Raw genomic sequence first — 20,857 nt, 5'->3', positions numbered from 1 at the left:
TGTGGTTTTGATTTGCATTTCCCTAATAGCCAGTAAAGTTGAGCAATTTTACACGTGCATTTTAACCATTTATATTTCTTCTTCTGAGAAATGTCTATTCGTATCTTTTGCCCATTTTGTAATTGGGTTGTCTGTCTTTTTGTTGTTGAATTGAACAATCTCTTTATATATTCTGGATACTAAACCTTTATCTGATATACTGTTTCCAAATATTGTCTCCCATTGTATAGGCTGTCTTTTTGCTTTCTTGACGAAGTTCTTTCATGCATAAAAGTGTTTAATTTTGAGGATTCCCATTTCTCTGTTTCTCTCTTCAGTGCTCGTGCTTTGGGTGTAAGATCTGGAAACTGCCTCCTATTATAAGATTTATAAGATATTTCCCTACATTTTCTTCAACAGTTTTATGGTCTTAGATCTAATGTTCAGGCCTTTGATCCATTTTGAGTTAATTTTTGTACAGAGTGTGAGGTATGGATCCTCTCTCATTCTTTTGCATGTGGATATCCAGTTCTCTAGGCATCATTTATTGAAGGGACTGTTCTGTCCCAGGTGAGTTGGCTTCAATTGTTCATAGATGAGAAGGTCTCTATCTGAACACTCTATTCAATTCCATTGCTCAGTATATCTATCTTTATGCCAGTACCATGCTGTTTTGACCACTGTAGCTTCGTAGTACACCTTGAAGTCAGTTAATGTGTGACCTCTGACTTCATTTTTCTCTCTCAGGATACTTTTAGCTATCCGGGGCACCCTGCCCTTCCAAACAAATTTGGTTATTTGTATTTCTATTTCTGAAAAGTAAGTTTTTGATATTTTAACTGGTATTGTATTGAATCTTTAAATCAATTTAGGTAGAATTGGCATCTTAACTATATTTAGTCTTCCAATGCACGAATATGGTATGCCCTTCCATATATTTAGGTCTTCTGTGATTTCTTTTAGCAATTTATTGTAGTTTTCTTTGTACAGGTCTTTTGTCTCGGTTAAATTTATTCCTACATATTTTATTCCTTTGGTTGCGATTGAAAATGGAATTTTTTCTTGATTTCCCCCAGATTATTCAATACTAGTGTATAGTGTACTAGTGTACACTACAGACTTTTGAGTGTTGATCTTGTAACCTGCCACTTTGCTGTACTCATTTATTAGCTCAAGAGTTCTGCTGTGGATTTTTCGGGGTTTTCGACATATATCATATCATCTGCAATCAGTGAGAGTTTTACTTTTTCCTTTCCAATTTTGATGCCTTGTATTTCTTTTTCTTGTCTAATTGCTCTGGCTAGAACTTCCATCACAATGTTGAATAACAATGGTGATAGTGGACATCCTTCTCTTGTTCCTGATCTTAGCGAGAAAGTTTTTAGTTTTCCCCATTGAGGATGATGTTAGCTGTGGGTTTTTCATATATTGCCTTTACCATGTTGAGGAAGTTCCCTTCTATTCCTATCCTTTGAAGTGTTTTCAACAGGAAAGGGTGTTGAATTTTATCAAATGCCTTTTCTGCATCAATCGAGATGATCATGTGGTTTTTTTGCTTTGATTTGTTGATATGGTATATTACATTAATTGATTTTCTTATGTTGAATCATCCTTGCATACCTGGGATGAATCCTCCTTGGTCATGGTGTATAATTCTTTTAATGTACTGCTGGAGTCTGTTTGCAAGAATTTTGTTGGGGACTTTTGCGTCTATATTCATAAGAGAAAGTGGTCTATAATTTTCTTTTCTTGTAGTATCTTTGTCTGGCTTTGGTTTGAGGGTGATGTTGGCTTCATAGAGTGACTTAGGTAGCTTCCCCTCCTCTTCAATTTTTTTGAAGAGTTTGAGCAGGATTAGTATTAATTCTTTCTTGAGCGTTTGATAGAATTCACATGTGAAGCCATCTGATCGTGGACTTTTCTTTTGGGGAGCTTCTTAATGACTGATTCAATTTCTTTACTTGTGATTGGTTTATTGAGGCTGTCTGTTTTTTCTCGAATCAATGTTGGTTCTTTATGCCTTTCTAGGAAGTTGTCCATTTCATCTACACTGTCGAGTTTGTTAGCATAAAGTTTTTCATAGTATCCTCTCATTACTTCCTTTATTTCTGTGTGGTCAGTGGTTATGTCTCCTCTTCCATTTCTGAGTTTATTTATTTGCATCCTCTCCTTCTTTTGGTCAGTCTTGCTAAAGGTCCCTCAATCTTATTGATTTTCTCAAAGAACCAACTTCTGGTTTTGTTGATTTTCTCAATTGTTTTCATGTTCTCAATTTCATTTATTTCTGCTCTAATCTTCATTATTTCTTTCCTTTTACTTGATTTGGGATTAGTTTGCTGTTCTTTCTCTAGTTCTTCCAAGTAGACAGTTAATTCCTCAATTTTTGCTTTTTTTTTTTGATATAGACATTTAGGGCAAAAAATTTCCCTCTCAGCACTGCCTTTGCTGCATTCCATAAATTTTGATATGTTGTGTTTTCATTTTCATTTGCCTCGAGATATTTACTGATTTCTCTTGTAATTTCTTCCTTGACCCACTGGTTGTTTAAGAGTGTGTTATTGAGCCTCCTATATTTATGAATTTTCTGGCACTCTGCCTATTATTGATTTCCAACTTCATTCCTTTATGATCTGAGGAAGTGTTTTGTATGATTTCAATCTTTTTAAATTTATTGAGACTTGCTTTGTGACCCAGCATATGGTCTATCCTTGAGAATGATCCATGAGCACTTGAGAAAAAGGTATATGCTGCTGTTGTGGGGTGTAATATTCTATAAATATCTGTTAAGTCTAGCTCATATGTTGTATTATTCAACTTCTCTGTTTCTTTATTGATCCTCTGTCCAGATGGTCTGTCCACTGATGAGAGTGGGGAATTGAAGTCTCCAACTATTATAGCAGATTTTCCTATTTCTCTTTTCAGTGTTTGCCTCATGTATTTTGGAGTATTCTGGCTCAGTGCATAAATATTTATGATTGTTATGTCTTCCTATGAATTGTTCCTTTTATTAATACATTGTGTCCTTCTTAGTATCTTTTAACTGTTTTACATTTAAAGTCTAATTTGCTGGATATTAGTATAGCTACTCCTGCTCTTTTCTGATTGTTGTTTGCATGAAATATCTTTTGCCAACCTTTCACTTTCAACTTGTGTTTATCCTTGGGCCTAAAATGCATCTCTTGCAGACAGCATATAGATGGGTCCTGTTTTTTAATCCATTCTGCTAGTCTATGTCTTTTGATTGGGGAGTTTAACCCATTGGCAATTTAGTGTTGTTATTGTAAGGGCGGTACTTTCTTCTACCATTTTGCCTTTTGGATTTTATATGTCATATCTAATTTTTCCTCTTTTTACCTTTACTGATAGTCTTCATTTTACACTCTTCTCCACACCTCTCTCTCCTGTCTTTTCCTATCTATCTCTGGTGCTCTCTTTAGTATTTCTTGCAGAGCCAGTCTCTTGGTTTCTCTCAGTGATTTTCTGCCTAAAAATGTTTTAATTTCCCCCTCATTTTTGAAGGACAGTTTTGCTAGGTATAGAATTCTTGGTTGGCAATTTTTCTCTTTTAGGATCTTAAATATATCATGCCACTGTCTTCTCACCTCCATGGTTTCTGCTGAAACATCTATGCTTAGTCTTCTTGGGCTTCCCTCATGATGGATTGCTTTTCTCTTGCTGCTTTTAAAATTCTCTCTTTCTCTTTGACATCTGACATTAAGTAAGTGTCTTAGAGTATGCCTATTTGGATCTGTTCTGTTTGGTGTACACTGTAGTTCTTGGATCTGAAATTTTAACTCTTTCATAAGAGTTGGGACATTTTCAGTGATAATTTTCTCCATTAGTTTTTCCCTTCCTTTTCCCTTCTTTACTCCTTCTGGCACACCCACAACACATATATACATGTTCTTCATGTGGTCATTCAGTTCCCCGAGTCCCTGCTCATATTTTTCCATTCTTTTCCCTATATTTTCTTTTGCTTGTCAGATTTCAGATGTTCCGCCCTCCAGTTCACTAATCCTATCTTCTGCCTCTTGAAATCTGACACTGTAGGTTTCCATTGTTTTTTTTTAATCTCTTCTACTGTGCCTTTCATTCCCATAAGTTCTGTGATTTGTTTTTCCAGACTTTCGATTTCTTCTTTTTGTTCTTTCTTTGCCTTCTTTATATCCTCCCTCAATTAATTGATTTGATATTTGATGAGGTTTTCCATGTCTGTTCAAAAATTCTGAATTAATTGTTTCAACACCTGTATCTCATTTAAATTGTTGGTCTGTTCCTTTGACTGGGCCATATCTTCAATTTTCCTAATATGATTTGTTATTTTTTGCCAGTGTCTAGGCATTTAATTACCTTAATCAGCTTATTCTGGCAATTGTTTTCACTTTTTTTTTTTTCTAGGATTTTCTTGCTGGATGACTTTGTTGTCTATCTGTTCTTTGACATTCAGTTTATCTTATTCTGGACCTCTAGCTTAGGTTTTGTTTAACAGATCAGAATTTTTCACTTCTTATTTCTTTGTTTCTTGTCTGGCCTGTATGGTGACTTCCCCCCACCCCCCCACCCCCGACTTAGGAGGGTCTACTTAGGTATTATAGACCCAAGCTGGATTTTCCCAGACCAAACTGCCCTCCTCTCAGGAGGAAAGAGTCACCTGCATCAGTTTTCCCTGAGGGTGAGACCCAGCAGGTTGAAAGACTTTCCTATGAAGCCTCTGTACTCTGTGTTTTTCCTGTCCTGCCCAGTATGTCATGCTTTTCTGCCTGTGGCCCACCAGCATAAGGTGATGGGTACCTTTAACTTCAGCAGACTCTCCCTGCTGGGGACATGGTTGAGACAGAAGAGAGGTTGTAAGCTGGCTTTAATCACTTCACTTTTCCAGACCCTGGGGTCTGACTTCCTTGAGGGAGGGATTCCACCTGAGCTGGGCCCCACCTCTCTCCTGGGAAAGGCACAGGCTCCAGACAAACAGTCAAACAAGCTCAATTCTGCCTATGCCTAGGGCCTGAGAGCCTGAGAAGCCTTGCAGCTGTATCTAAAGAGCAGTCAAGCTGTAGAAACACAGCCACAAAAAAGAAAGAGAAAAATCCTTTTCAGAGCAGGACCCCCATTCCTCGGGTTTGCCAATCAAGAGCTTAAGTTAGTATGTTGCTTTGTGTGCCTTCAGGTACTATGTGACCCCTCCTTTCCTTCAGGGCCCAGATCCTTTCATGTATTATGTGCTATCTAATCAAATAAACCTCTGTTTGTTTTTTTCTTTTTTCTTTTTCCGTCAGCCTTGTCCACTCTGCGTCAGGGCAAAAACCAGCAACCTCCGCTTTTACTCAGGGTTCAGCTGAGCTGGGGGCCTATTTTTAGTAGTCAGAATTTGTGAATTAATTCCACAATTGGAACTCGCTTGCGCTCAGCCCCTGCTGCTGGTAATGTCCTTTTCCTTTTCCCTCTGGGAAACAGCCTGTGAGGGAGGGGCACCAGCCCTCGTGGCTTGGGGCCCTCATGATTCTGGTGGGCTCGCAGCTGGTCCATCTGGTCCAGACTGGGGTATGCTCTGTGTCCGGTCACTGACGTGGCCCCAGCAGTTGTTCTGTACTGTTCCTTGCTATTTACTAGCTGCTCTGGAGGACAACTAAATCCCACACCTCACTAAGCCACCATCTTCGCCCCTTTCTGTTAGGCCATGTTCTTTTAATCTTTTCTTGTGGGTGCAGATCTATTGTGCATGGACCTTTTGGTTAGGTTGTTTCAATTGAGATGTGACCCATCCAATTCAAGGTGAGTTTAATCCTTTCTTGGAGCCTTTTATGAGAGGGTAAAAGGCAGAGACAGGGAGAGACAGAGAGAGAAAGCTTGGCAAGAAATGCCCTGGAGATGCTAAGAGAGGATCCACAGAAGCTCAGAGAGAAAGCCACTGGATTCAGAAGCTAAAAGCAATGGAACCTGGGAGTGAGGGATCAGCAGGTTCCAGCCATGTGCCTTCCTGTGTGACAAAGGAGCCCCAGATGTCAGCAGCCTTTCCTCACAGAAGGTATCTTCCTTCTGATGTCTTAATTTGGACATTTTCATGGCCTTAGAATTGCAAATTTGTAAGTTAATAAATCCCCATTGTATAAGTCAACCCATTTCAGGTAAATTGCATTCTGGCAGCCTTAGGAAATGAAAACAGGCTATAACACCAAAGCCCAGGAGGTAGGTATTTATAGGGAGAGGAGAACATTTTGGTGAGGTATAAGATGTTCCCAATAAGGCACTGGTTGACCCAGTTCCTATCCTAGCTCCCTCTTTCCACATAGCCTGAACTCTGTAAATGCATGAATGATGGGTTTAATTTTTAAATTGACGTTGACAAATGATTTCTAAAATGGCTATACCCATTTATATACACACTGGAAATGTTTGACAGATTTTTCATTCCCTTCTTCAAGAGCACTAGATATTCCTATCTAATGATTCATTCATAATTTTTATGTATCTGATTAGTATTTAAACTGAAGATATTTCCAAGATTCATGAGGGTTTTCTTCTCTCTTTGGAGGACAGTTTTTGCTTCAAACAAGAGAAGGGTCAGGGAAGTGGGTGGATTCCTTCCGGCTTCCTACCCTGCCTCCATTCTTTCTCATGACCATCTGGTGGAGGACTGTGGAGAAAACCTGGTAACAAAATGCAGATTCCCATGTGTCTGGGCCTTCCAAGGATTCAAAACTGTCCCACTTGACCTTTAATAATTCATTAAATCTTAGCCTTTCTCTTCTTGCCTGTGTCTATGATTACCACTTCATCCTCCTGTGCTCTGCCAACAGCTAAACAGTTTCTGTGTCCTGTCTCTTCTTGAAGGAGCCTGTCATCTTCTGGAACTCAGTCCACCTGGTTGCCTATTCACCTTGCTCTCTGAAGGGCCCATAAAAGCTTATGGAACCTGCACCATCAAGATGGCAGAGTGAAAAACTTCAGGGCTTTTAACAACCAGCAAGAACTGGCAGAAATCTCTGTCTCTCAGAGCTCCAGAAGACAGTTAAAGGATTGCAATACCAGGGCAAGCACCAAATCAAGAAAAAGGCAAGTTAAAGTCAGTAGGATTTCATGGCATCCTGGCTGGCCACTACCCCCATAACCTTACCCAGCTCAACTTGGAGCCATCCCACTTTTCCAGCATCCCATTTCCAGAGGGAACAAAGTAACCTTGTGTACAAGCAGATCTGTCCCAGTTTGTCTGGTGGTGGTCTGAGGAAATGAACCAGCACATTCCTTGCAGATTTGCTGTCCCTGAACTGCCATGCATGTGGGAGGCAGCTCACAGAACTCTCCTACAGAATGCTGTGGAAGAGGAGTCAAGATGCGGCTGCCTGAGACAAGGGATTGGTGACCGTTAGACATACAGTGCCATGTCTGGACAGGGTGGTGGTGGTGGTGGGGGATTGTTTCCTAGAGAAAGGGGAACATTCATGTTTGTATAAAGAGGGACTCCCTAGGGTTGTGCACAGGCCCAAGTCTTGCCCAAGATAAGACACAGTTATTTAATTATCCTAAGGTCTTATCTTCCCACAAGACTATAAAGATGAAATAAGAAAATATATCTCATGGCACACAGTAAGCACTCAATAAGTACAAGTTATTATTATTGATGTTGATATCATTTTAAGTGAAAATATGTAAATACTTTTTTATACTCTCTTTGCCAGACTTTGGTACCAGATATAAATCTCAATGTACAAAAATTTATCACATTTCTTTATTTTCTTTAAATTGGTTTAATCTCACCACCAAGCTTCCATCCAAGCTGTACAAACAGCTCAGTCTCTCATAATCTTCAGGTACATTTGGTCCCAGAGTCTCTGCTCTTTCCAGAAGCACAGGAAAATGATTTTTGAAAATGGACATAGAAGTCCAATTCTGAGTTTAAATTCTGGCTCTATCCCTTACAAGCTATCTGGGCCTCAATTTCCTCATCTATAAAATGGGGGGAATGATAATACTTAGCATATAAAGTTTATATGGGAAATAAATGAATTGTTATAAATAAAATCCTCAACAGTACCTGGCCTATGTAAGTGTTAGCTATTATTATTTTTTAATTATTATTAATTATAGCATGGGAACCTTGGACAAGGCTGAGAACTCCTCCAAAGGTTTGTACCTCCTAGGGTAGGGAGGGGATAGCTTCCAGAGAGCAAAGAAAGAGTCCTCATTTTTCAAGGGACCCATAAATCTTTATCCCTTTTCCAGTTTTCTGGAACCTCTCCTTTCTGCCTTAATGCCTCTCAAAGGACCGTCTCCATCACCCCTATCTCTTAGGATATCCAGCATGATAACCCTTCGGTGGACTTAGGCTTTTTGAAAACAAGAGCCAGGAAAGGAAGATGTGAGTAGATCTCTGCTCTCTACCTTACCGCAAATTCTAAGGCAAGGGAACAAGCTACCCACTAGAAAGGGGCAAGGAAATGGGATAAATGTAAAGGGAAAAAAACACATAAATTAACAAATCCAATATCTAAACTGACCTAAGAATAAAACTAGCTTCATAAATGATTCAGGAGACTTTCCTCTTATTTTGGGTCCCCCACTCCCCAGCTTAGCACAGAAGAATATCATCAAAAGAAATTGCCCATAAATTTTTCTAGGCTGGAAGCATTTTGGGGAGCCCAGTTGCTTACATTTAATAAGCAGGAAACAAAACCAGGGCCTACCTATGTATCAGAAACAAACAATTTCACGTCAAGGATTTCACAATCACGGAAAGCAGCTCGCACGTAACAACCATTGATTCAAGAAATCTAGTGTAGCAATGATACCATCGATAATCTCTTCCATCCTAGAAGGGAAAATGAAAGAGAAATGAAATTAATATTTAATGAGTAGTTAATATGTGCCTCTTGCTAGGTCTTTTCTATAAATATTCACATATTTATATATGAGAATGATAGCATTGGGGTCAATTTGTTATTCCCATTTTATGGATGAGAAAACAGCGTACTCGAGGCCACACCACAAGTAAAAGGTGGAACTAATATTTAAATCTGGTCCTAAGATACTTAAATCCATGTTCTTTACTGTATCTTCATTGCTTTATAGCAAATGAATAACAAAAATATGAATTTGCCTCCCAAACTTCATTGTTTACAAACGAGTTTTTATTAGGTTTAGCTCTTTGATAAACCGTAAGCTAAGGGAAGACCCCCAAAAAGTATATATATATTTATGAACTACAGAATACAGTCCTCTTAAAAGTTTTTTTTGAACAAATTACATCCTTATTAATTCAGATCCTCTGTGTCATGAGGGGAAATGTTTGAAAGGCCACTTTGGGAAGTTCTGAGCATTTGGATTTCATAAAGCCCACTTTAAAACAGACTTACTCACATGCTGACATGGGACTTTTTTCCAAAGCCCCTATGTGTGGAAGTCTCCCCAGATTATATCTCAGTAAGAAGCTAAACCTTGTTAAAGGGAAAGGAATATCACCCACTTCTATTCTCATGCAAATGGTCCTAGCAGAATAAAAAGGGGGACAGTGAAAGTGATGACACTGATCTAATTATCTGCAGGCCAATATCACCAAGTTCCTGAAAGAAGCCTTCAGAATGTCCTGACACAGACACACAAAACACAGCCAGGAAACAATTGGGTCCATAGTAACAAGGCAAAAACTGCCTCCTTTCTGCATAAAGAACTGTTTATGAACATTTCTTCTTACTTTCAGTTAGGCTGCACCACCTGCCTCAAAGAAGGTTGCAGTCCATTTATCATCAATGCCCCCCTGGCCCTGTAATCACTGGCATGTACCATTCCATCCACCTTCTGCTTTCCAGGCCTATTGTCCATTTGTGCAATTTCAGGCCATCGTTTTAGAGAAGGCATATCACATAAAACTATAAGAATAGGACTTCAGTGGTTATAAATTCTCAGCATCCAAATTGTTGTGAAACAGTTTGGCATTTAACTCATTCTCTGTCTCATATGATCCTCATAATTAGAGTTAGGCAAATGATAAAGTCCTACTTCAAAGATGGGTAAAATGAAATCCAGGGCAATAAGGCCATGTGACTAAACTTACAAAGTTAGGAAGTAGGGGGAACCCTAAGATTGTTTGCATTATACCACACTGCAATTGTGTTAACATAACGGGAAAGTGATGAGATGAGAGATGTATCATTTAAAAACAAGATTCAGTGCAATTCAGCAAATAATTTTCTGATTTATGTTTTAGTTCCCTGAACTTAGCCTGCTTGATCTGGATCCCAATAGTACTTCCAATCCTTGCAAGAACCCCCTTTCAATGGGCCTCATCCTACTTATTACTGCCACCTCCCCACTTGTCTCTAACTCTAGTCCTACTTCAAATCCTGCCCCTGCCTCACCCCTACGCCCTATTATTACTGCCAGGAACCCTTGCTGCCATGTCATACCCTTCTCTGTTTTCCAGATAAAAACCATGGTCCCTAATATCAAACCAAATTCTTGGTCATGCTCCTCAAGAAAACAGCCAGCTTAGTTCTCCCAACTCTAGCCCTGCTTGAGTCCCTCTCCATCTTCAGGATCTGACATAGGCTTCACACCTCTAGCAGAAGCAGGGTAGGGTAGGAAAAAAATCACAGGCATTGAAATCAGACCTGGTTTGACTCCATTATATGATCTAGGAAAGCTTTCACAGTCTATAAACTTTGCTTTTCTTACTGCTTTTAAGGAAGATGATGCTATTTACCTTATGAGAAAACCGGCGTCCAGTAATTGCGCAATAATGAGTAGGTGTTCTCATTATTTTTCAGCTACTCCAAGATATGTTCAAGGCCATAACTCTTTTATTTATATTTAATCAAAATTCTTCCTATTGCTATTTAAAGATAATTTTATGGTCTAATTAAAGTCCTTACTATACCTATGAATGGTTAGCACTATTTAAAGAATGAATAAATTGCTGAATGAATGAATAAATAGTTGAATGAATAAGTGAAATCATTGGATTACTTGAAGTAAATGAATCAATTCAATTAAACAAATATATATAAATATGAAAATATATATATAAATATATGTTAGATGATGGTTATGTCCCAGACACTTTGCTAGAGTCTAGGTAAACAGCAGTAAACCAGATCATTCTTTGCCCTCATCGAGCTTACAGTCCAACAGTTACTCTCTGCTTATGGTTTTTGTTATGAAAGATATGTTAACACTGAGCAAACTGTATTGGAATTGTTTCCTTTGAAACATCCTCCTCCACTTCCTGTGAGCAGTTTAAAACCAAAGACTGGCTCATAAAAATTCTGACTTCAGGCACTTGACCTGACCTGATAATTAATGATCTTAAACACTAGCCCAAGTTCACAATCCTAATAGAGATTTTTCTGCCTCCTTTGGATTTTCTTTAAGTGTTCACATGCCTGTTTATCTCCCCCTGACAAGAAATTCAGGCAAGATGCTGCCCCACACTCAAGATTTCGCCAGGTGGGGTATTTTGGTAGGCACATGCTCATGCCCATTTGCAGTTTTGTGGATCTAGAGCGTAAACTTTTTTTAAAAGGAAACTGCTGATGTGTGTCATAAAAAATTAGTCCAAAATAGGATGTCAAGTAAAGAGAACAAAGCAATCAGAGAGCAATGAGAGTCAAACAGAATACCAGGGACCAAGGAAGGGTGTGTTGGAACAAGCCGTTGTAATTCTGGAGATAGCCAATCCTGCCACTACTTTTTGCATCCTCCCAGCCTGTATTTGAGTAAGTGAGCCTGGGTTAAAGGAACAGAACTCTTTGAACACTGCTGTGCTGCGGAGCATCAGACCTTTCCAGGGACCAAACAAAATTTGAATTAATACTAAATAAACTTCAGGGTAGCCATCCTTTTTTTTCCATTTACAAGAGACTCAGGACTGTCAAAGAAAAGACATTCAGACACCTGCATAAACAGGATGTACCAGGATTACTTCTTTTTCCTTCTGGTATCATAGTTGGGGGTAGAGTGGGACAGGGTAGGGGGATAATAAGCACCAATATTAACTTGCATTTACTCATACAAAGGGTGGAGAACAGGAAGCCTGGATGCAGCTACCTTACTGTCTTCCCCATCTCTGTGCTTTTAGTTAGAGATCATGAACACTTGGCAGCATGTCATTTTCAACTGTTTCACAGAGGAATCTTTCAAAGTAAATGATACTTACTAGGTGATTTCATAAAGCAGATGGATGCAGAACTGCTTTGGTTGAAGTGAGGATGTGAGATCTAGAATGCCACTTGCATCACTCCTCCTTGTCCTTGGCAGTTGGTAGGGGTGGAGTGGAGTGGGCAAGCAGGGAGAGGGAGCTGGAGAAAGAATGAAGAGGTTGTGGTTCACAAAGAGAAACCACAACACTGCAGGGCTTTGGGGATTTGATATTCTTTCAGGGTTTTATTAGCCAAAACAATGATGGAAGAGAATGGTCAGGGATGAAAAATAACTGACTGCCAGGATCCTTGTTACCCATGGTGATTATCTCCCTGCCAAAGTCAACAGGCAGCAGACCGATAAGAGACACATCATCAGTTCTGTTTGCAATTTATTTATAGCTTCTATTTTTTTCTTTTTGAAGGGTCCAGTTTATTCAGGCTTCTAAGCTAGGGGGAAAGGTGGCAAACCAGATGGTAAGAAAGCTCTAAGTTCACTTAGGATGTTCTTTCAAAGTCCTGTATAAGCACTATTGGCCAAGCATCTTCTGGAGGCTCCCCCTTCTGCCACACCTCTGTTTGGGGCAGCTGCTTCCCAGCTGCAATTGTTGCCAACCTTCAGAACAGAAGGAGGGAGGGGAATGAAACTGTAGCCATTTATCACCTGTCAGAAACCCAGACTCCACTTGTGCTGAATAACACAACCAGACACAAAAACACAATTACCAGTCAGAGTATAAGAAGGAGAGGGCCTTTATCACATTGCAGAGAAGATGACAGAAACATAACAATGTTTTGCCGTTAGTTTCCTGTCCTTGCACTAAGTAGGGAAGCAGAGTCTTTGGATGTGGGTCTCTCTAGAAATAAAAGATCTGGCTGAGGTTCTCCACTCCACTCTTACCATGTGCTTTTTGGAAATTTACTCAACACTTCTGAGACTTGGTTTCTTCATCTCTAGAGAGAAAATAACATGAATATCTGCTTTAAGGTTTTGGTGGAAGTCAACTGGGAAATGTTGTGATGAGCTTTATGAACTATAAAGCACCGTATACATAGGACTGGTTATTAAGATTATCTAAAGAATATGCCCCTTGTTTCTTTTCCTTCTCATATAGGAAAAGTGCTTGCCCAAAGTGACTGAAGGAACCAGTAACTGCAGCATTGCGTGGCACCACAACTAGATTAGATCACCAGAAAAGGCTGTAAGGTGCAAAGAAAAAAACATGGGTGTTGAAGTTACAAAGGCTGGGGTTCCAGGATTGCCTTTTATGAACTATGTAACCTTGAGCACAGTGTTTCATTTCTCTGAGTTATTCCTAAAGGCAAAATTAAGGTTTGGACAAGCCAAGCCACTTCCCAAAGCTTCAATTTATAAGAGACCATATAGTGTCAACACAGATGATTTTAAACAAGTGACAGCAGTTCAGTTTCACTAGGAAAAAATCCACTTCTAGAGTTAAGAGAAATCCTCAGAGCACCTATGCTGCAGAAATGAAAAGAATGCCTGAGAGTTTGGGTTGACCCTGAGAAGAGCACCCTCTCAGAATTCTGTGCTCCTGACAGTACTCTCACACTCCCTTCCCCCCATTCCTGACAATCAGAGCCTCACATCACTGTCTGCCTTGAGACTTTCAGGGTTAGCCTCATATGCTCTTTTCACCTATGTAAGTCAAATACCAAAAGAAGTCTGGAATATCCTCACCTTCTGAGCTCTCATCCCTATTTGGCTCTCTCTATCTGCTTTTCTGATGCCACTTTACAGGAAGGGGGTAATGAGGGGGCTGGGGTAACAACGGTGTCCCCTGCACAAGTTGTTCTCAATCTTTGGTGTGCATCTGAATCATCTGGGGAGTCTGTTAAAAGACGGAGGACTGGACTCACCACCAAGTTTTTTATTCATTTGGGTCTGGAACTTTTCCCCTACAGCAGCAGTTCCTAGTTTTTCCAACTCCATTCAAGACTCTGCTGCCTCTAGTTTGCTCTTAGATGATAAGATCAAGGCCCTCGTTATGAGCTTCTTGAGCTTCCCAGTCCACCTGTCACTACAAAAGGTAAAGAAAAGGAAGGAGGCTCACTCTGTGCCTCTCTTTGCACCTGAGAAGATGGCAGCACAGTCATCCAAGACAGTATTGTTTGTACATCTGGGGCACACATCACAGAAGAATTTTCAGGAAACTTGTAATTGATCAAAATATTCCAGATAATTGGAAGATAGACAGTGATGCGACATTCTATTATGAGTTAGGAAGCCCTCCTGATTATGGAGGGCAAAATCGCATGAAGATGTGTGATATTGCTATGAATCATGTTACCCAGTAGGTTACCAAAGAAGACTGCCACATTTGAAAATCTTTGCTGTGAATGGAGGATACTAGAAGAATGAGGAAATGGAACAGGCTGCTCTATGGATGAAAGCAGTCTGAGAGATTTGAATAGAAAAGGTAGTGAAGTTAAAAACTGCAAAGCAGAAATTGAACTGCTTGGGAGCTATGACCCACAAAAATAATTTATTATTGAAGTCCTCTATTAATAGGAATGACTCCAACGTTGAGACTGTGTACCAGCAGTGCGCTGGGTGCTGCAAAGCATTTTTGGAGAAGTCACAGTAAAGCTGCATCCATTCATGGCTGAAGGCCAACACTGATTAATGACTTTATAGTGATGTTCTAGGTCAATTAGTGTGTTAAAAGTGAAATGTTTCATAGCTCAAGGCCAAAATTTTTTTTCAATTGACTTTTTGTTTCTTATCTTAAAAAATAATTGTAAATGGAAATCCATGTTGTGTTTAGCAGAAGAATTAATAAAAATCTTTGATTTGGACCACTTATGGGGTACATTAAATGTTCTTAAGCAAGTTGGACCTCTTGTTTTGCCCCAATTACAAAAATAGTGGAGTTAAAATAATAGAACCACAAAATAAAATGTTTTGTAACAATGATTTCTCTTCAGCGTTTAACCCATCCAGTGATGACTAGCCTTCTAATATGCTTAATTATGATCTTAACAAATAAGTAAAACATCCCTTTCAGGCCCAATTCAATATCTGAGCCCACTGAGAGTTTTAAATAATCTACCTCTTTATTAAGCCAATGTGTATAACTTGATGGACAAATGCCCTCTATTCACTTATACTACCTCTCTTTCCCCCCAAGGCCTTTTATTGAATTACATACCCCCCTAGTCATAGGAGTTCACAGTCCTGATTGCAAGTATTTTGATTCACACATACCCTGAGTGCACATTTGTATGTTAAAAGGATAGGAAAGAGAAAGATTTTGGGTACAAATCTTTAGTATTATTCTTAATTTTTCTTCTACTGGTTTATTTCTTAAGGAAGTCAACTTTTTGCCCCCATTTGGACCACTTTGCCTCTGAAAATTTAATTGTATTGAGAAAGGATACTGTATGCTGTTTCATCTTATGCTCACTTTGATAAATGTGTCTGCTTTATATGCACATATAACCCAAAATGCCAAATAGTATATATTGGCTTAGATGGAAAAAAATAGTTTAAAAGCTGGAAAAAGAGAATTCTATTATGTTGAAGTCCTTAAATATGTTAGGTGTTCTTTTATCAGTGTTTCATTTATAAGTAATTTCTGTGTACCTTGAGATAAGCGTAATTTCAAAATCATTTGGATATATATCAGAAAAAGTTGTTTCAAAATAAACTAAGAGTATTAAAAAAAAAAAAGGAAGGAGATTAAATTCTCTCCACCAACATTCTAGATCCCATCCAGCACTTGCTGCATGTTTTTTCAGCCTTCTCTTTTCATTCTTCATTCTCATTCTCTACACTGTCTTGTTCCTTGCTGTTCTAAATAAGTACTGATTTCTAGTAAAAAAGAAAATTAAAACTATGCTTACCTCTGTTTCTTCCTTGTGCCACCATCCTTTCTTTGTTCCTCTCTTTACTGCCTTACTGCTCCATAGAGTAACCAATTCCACATGCTCATCCCCCTAGTATCTGCCATGCACAGCAAAGATTTTCATTAGCAGTAACAAATCTGGCAGGTATCAATGAATCCTACTAATTCATCAGAGCTTCTATTCTTCAATGAAGTTATGAAAAATAATGAAACAGAAAGTTCTAGGTTCACTTCCTGGCTCCATACTTAAAGCTTTAGTTTCCTTACCTTCAAAACAGAAATAACAACACTTACCTCAGAGGATTATGAGGGTCGATTAGGTGATGATATAAAACAACTTTGTTGTCCTTAAAAATTGCACATATTCCATCTAAGCCTAAAGCTTTCCCTTGGATTCTATAACAAAAATATTTTGAATGTGAATAATTCAGCATAACTTAGTATAAAGCCCAACCAAGACCCCATTTGCTCCCAGAAGTCTTCTCAAACCTTGTCCTGCTTCATGTAGAATAAACCATTCCCTACTCCCACTGAATACAGAGCGGCTGCTGTAGCAACACTGACCAACCAAATCCTAGTGAGCTTGTTTACTGTTCTGTCATCAGCTACACAAATTCCTTGAGGACATGGGTTTTGGAGTTTAGGGTGGGGTTTTTTCTGTTATTCCCGGCTCCTATCACTATACCTGGTACATAGAAGGAGATGAATAAATGTTACTCATTGAATTTTAATTGCATATTACCCACTTGGATCAATCTTGAGGAAAAGTCTCAAGTACATCCCCAACTAGACTATATGCTCCATGAAGACAGAAACTGTATTGGCCTCACTCACAGTTTTGTCCCCAGGATTAGCATGATGCTTAGTAAAAAGAGGTGCCAGGTCAATGTCTATTGACTGGTTGAATGGATAGCTATATTAGTGAATGATTGAATGATGGAAGGTCCCACAGCTCAGGCTGACAATCTCACAGATGCTACCTCTATCTCAAGAACAGGTCCCTGTCTTTTCCTGGGGGAGGCTAGAACAGTTAACTTCTTTCTGCAGTGCCGAGTTGGCAGAAAGGAATTGCTAGCCTCATTTCCTGGGCTCAGTTGGCTGGACTCCAAGCTCCTTGACTCAACCTGGATTAGGGGGAGAACGGGAAGGGCAGCTTAAATCACTCTTAAGTGAAGTGAGCAACGCTTGTTTCTGCCAAGAAAATGTCTTATTTATTCACCTTCACCTCAACCCAGAAGAGCTCCCCAACCATCCAGCTTTGTCCCCTGACCCTTTCTCCTCAATCTCAGGAAGCCAGGAAGCAGAGCCCACTCTCTCTTTTCTGGTGTGTGGTCTGGGTTTCAGTTTCGTCTGCCAGACAGTATGGACGGCTCCAGGTCAGCAGGGTCATCAGAATGCTAAGAGGAAATCTGATTGATGAGCAAGTGTCAGCAGGAATGAATGGGAGCCTTAATTAATGACTTCTGCACTGTTTCAAAGAAAGGTTCCCTTACACCCAGTTCTCTCATTTCTCTGAAAAAAAATTGGGGTGGGGGTGAGGAACTGAGGAAGAAAAGGAGGACACAAACACCCCTATAATCCAAAGTTTTCTAAACAAAATAAAGGAGACTTCAAAGACAGACATGGCCAGTTTTTTATGTGCGAGACTGGTTGAGCGAATCTCTCCTCTCTTTGTTTCCACGGACAGCTAGGCTCCATTCCAAAGCTAAAAAATAAAAGGCCACATTGTTCTGAGGGGAGTTAGCTTTTACAAGAAGTTTCCTCCTCACCACTGGGGCAAATTAACTACCTCGGCCCTGGGTTTGCTGAGAGCATTTCTCCCTAGAAAACACGTAGGAGCTGGCGCAACAGTCCTGCTTCCCTCCCCTGCCCTGATCACCCTGCAGGAAGGAAAACATAATCCACACAGTCCACTCAATAGACGTAGAGTCAGTCACTGGGACTGACTGGCCATTACAAGACACCGGGTAAGTGCAATAATAGAGGTAAATACACTTGCCATCAGGTGTTCAAGGTTCACAGGTAATAAAGGGGAGGGGACACTGGCAGAATTAGATGACAAAAGCATTCCTAGAGCAGGTGGTGTCTAAACTGAAGTTTACATTCAGTAATTTTACATAGCAACCTAGCACTGAGCATCTGCTATGTTCCTGGGACCGAATCCTGCAGCAGAGGCTTAAATCACTTTGCTGTAAGTGACAGCAAGTCACTTAAACTCGCTGATCTTAGAATCATCTCTAAAGTGAAGATCATTGCCAAGTTTTCTGATGGAGTGTTTAAATGAGTTAACATAGGTAAAATTCTTAGTAGAATTCCTGGCACATAAAAGGTAATCGATAAATGATAGTTTAGAAACAGGGAAGGAGCTGCACCCAGCCGAATAAGAATGAACATGATTAACAGGTAATTATAGGTGATATAATAAAGGCTACAAAAGGTATGCACAAAGTATAACATACGAAATATAGGTGTAAATTAGTATTCCAAGTGTAGGAACCCTCAAGGAGAAGTTTGAGTGCAGGTTTGACAAAAAGGCCAAATTTAATGAGTGATGAAAATCTAATAACAATGACCAAGGCACAGTGAGAGCAGAAGAATATCCAAGCAGAGAGCTCCATGTAGGCACATCAAGCTGCTATTCTGGGTTGTGCAGATGGAGATTCAGTGACAAATGAGAAAGGCATCAGGATAACAGAAGCAACAGAACTTGGCTATGGATTGGACATGGGACTGAGGTGATGGGTGAGGGTGGGCTTTGGTGGTGGGAGAATGGTGCTCCTCCAAATTAATCTCACAAGGACCAAGGCAGGGTTGCCCTTTCAGGGCAAAGATAAGCAAGCGGGTTGATTGGATCCACAAATCCAAACCATTTGGGTAATTAAGATGCTCTTACACTTCTAGAAATGATAACTGGAGGGAGGACACTTGGTTAAAGTTGTCCTAGAGACCTCAAATTGTAGCAGACCCCATCGCTGCAATGCCATCACCTTTACAAGTTGCTGTTGAAATCCTCATCAGATATTCTTCTGGCTACTCTGTAAAACAGATCAGCACACTGCCATCAGTTTAAAGATGAGAAAATTGTAACAATGACTAGCCTTTTACTGAAACAATACAGGTCTGTTAATTAACTTAAATGAATTGACAGTGTTCAAGTTAGAATCTAGGAATTCAGTTTGCTGACTTTTACAAAAGCCCTTGAAACCAATAAATCAGATTATCTTCTAATCACAAATCAATATAAAGTTAAATTACTTTTTACAGATAGCATTTTTCTTGTATGCTGTATGGTGGGGGTCACATTTCATTTGTTTTCCTTGTGACTATGACTTATTGCATCACCATTTGTTCATTTTTTCCCCCTCTGTGAAGTGCATGGGACAGGAATTGAACCTAGTTTTCTCATCCATGGCAGGTGAGAATTCTACCGCTGAACTATCCTTGCACTCCCTTATGGTTAGTATTTCTATCGGTCATACTTATTTTTTTTTTTTTTTTTTTTTTTTTTTTTTTTTTTAAAGGAAAGACAGAGAGAAGGAAGGAAGGATAGAAGGAAGGAAGGAAGGAAGAAAGGGAAACATTTTTAAACATTTTCTTGTTTTATTGTATTCTGTTTCTCCGTTTTTGTTACATGGGCTGGGGCCGGGAATCGAACCGAGGTCCTCCGGCATAGCAGGCAAGCACTTTGCCCGCTGAGCCACCGCGGCCCGCCGTCATACTTATTTTTGACAGAAAAAAATACATGCATGCAATTCAAAATTCTAGAGGGTGTACAATGGAAAAAAAATCTACCTGTCCACCTCTCACAATCAATTACCTTGTGCAAAGGTGACTTCTGTCGTTAATTTTTAAAATATTATAAAATATATTCTATATTAATAAAAGCTTGTGTATCTAATTCCTTTTATTTATAAAAATGATATCATACTATGCTCACAGTTCTGCACCTTAGCAATTTATTTTGGACATTGATCCCCATCAATATATAGAGAGTTGGATATTGTTTTCCATCATTATAACACATTGTGTGAATTTACATTTATGTAGCTAGTCCTTATTAATGATACTTTAGGTTATTTTTATTCTTTTTCCATTAAACGATGCCATATTAAATATTGTACATAGGTGCCAGTTTGTAAAATAAAGTCTAAGAAGTGGGATTGCAGAAACTATGCACATTTTTACTTTTTAAAAAATGTTATCATAGTAACAGACATATAACAAAATTTGCCATTTTAACCTTTTTGTTTGTTTGTTTGCATGGTCAGGCACGGGGAATCGAACCCAGGTCTCCAGCATGGCAGCTGAGAAATCTGCTGCTGAGCCACCACTGCACCACTCTAACCACTTTTAAATGTACAATTCAGTAGCATTAACTACACTAACAAAATTGTGATACCATTACCACCATACTGTGCCAAAATTTTTTATCATCCCAAATGGTAACTCTGGGCCCACTGAGCAATAATTCCCCATTCCTCTCTCCCCTTAGCCCTTGGTAGCCTCTGTCTCTATGGATTTGCTTATTCTAGGTATTTCATATAAGTGAAATCATACATATTTGTCCTTTTGTGTCTGTCTTATTTCCTTAGCATAATGTTTTTCAGGTTCATCTATGTTGTAGCATGTATCAGAACTCCATCCCTTTTTACAGCTATATAATATTCAGTTATATGTATACATCACGTTCTGTTTATCCATTCATCTGTTGATGGACACTTGGGTTTTTCCACCTTTTGTCTATTACGAATAATGCTGCCACAAACATTGGTGAACAATGTTTTGGGTGTATATCCATGAATGGAATTGCCAGGCCATACAGAAGTTCTTTGTTTATCTTTTTTGAAGAACCGCTAAACTATTTTCCGCAGCAGCTGAAAC

At 39.3% G+C, this 20,857-nt stretch overlaps 2 long non-coding RNA genes across 4 annotated transcripts in view; both read right to left on the bottom strand.

Moving 5' to 3' along the window:
- The window catches only part of LOC143644434 (uncharacterized), a 41,566-nt gene extending 27,015 nt beyond the window's left edge, over positions 1-14,551 (bottom strand). The window contains exons 1-4 of one of the 3 annotated variants that reach the window (XR_013156706.1): positions 13,989-14,551; positions 13,009-13,061; positions 12,125-12,266; positions 8,658-8,782 (exon numbers count right to left, since the gene is read on the bottom strand). This is a non-coding gene — a long non-coding RNA (uncharacterized LOC143644434). Of the gene's footprint in view, positions 1-8,657; positions 8,783-12,124 lie in introns of all 3 variants that reach the window. The other 2 variants (XR_013156705.1, XR_013156704.1) reach the window with 2 other exon arrangements.
- A 115-nt stretch (positions 14,552-14,666) lies between these two features.
- On the bottom strand, positions 14,667-19,445 carry LOC143644435 (uncharacterized). The gene is made up of 3 exons (XR_013156707.1): positions 18,870-19,445; positions 16,271-16,372; positions 14,667-16,074 (listed from the first exon to the last, which is right to left on the bottom strand). It is a non-coding gene; the product is annotated as an uncharacterized LOC143644435 (long non-coding RNA).
- Positions 19,446-20,857: the final 1,412 nt, after the last annotated feature.

The sequence above is a fragment of the Tamandua tetradactyla genome, chromosome 8 (assembly GCF_023851605.1).
Source record: "Tamandua tetradactyla isolate mTamTet1 chromosome 8, mTamTet1.pri, whole genome shotgun sequence".
NCBI lineage: Eukaryota > Metazoa > Chordata > Mammalia > Pilosa > Myrmecophagidae > Tamandua > Tamandua tetradactyla.
This window is presented reverse-complemented; position numbering and strand designations above follow the sequence as displayed.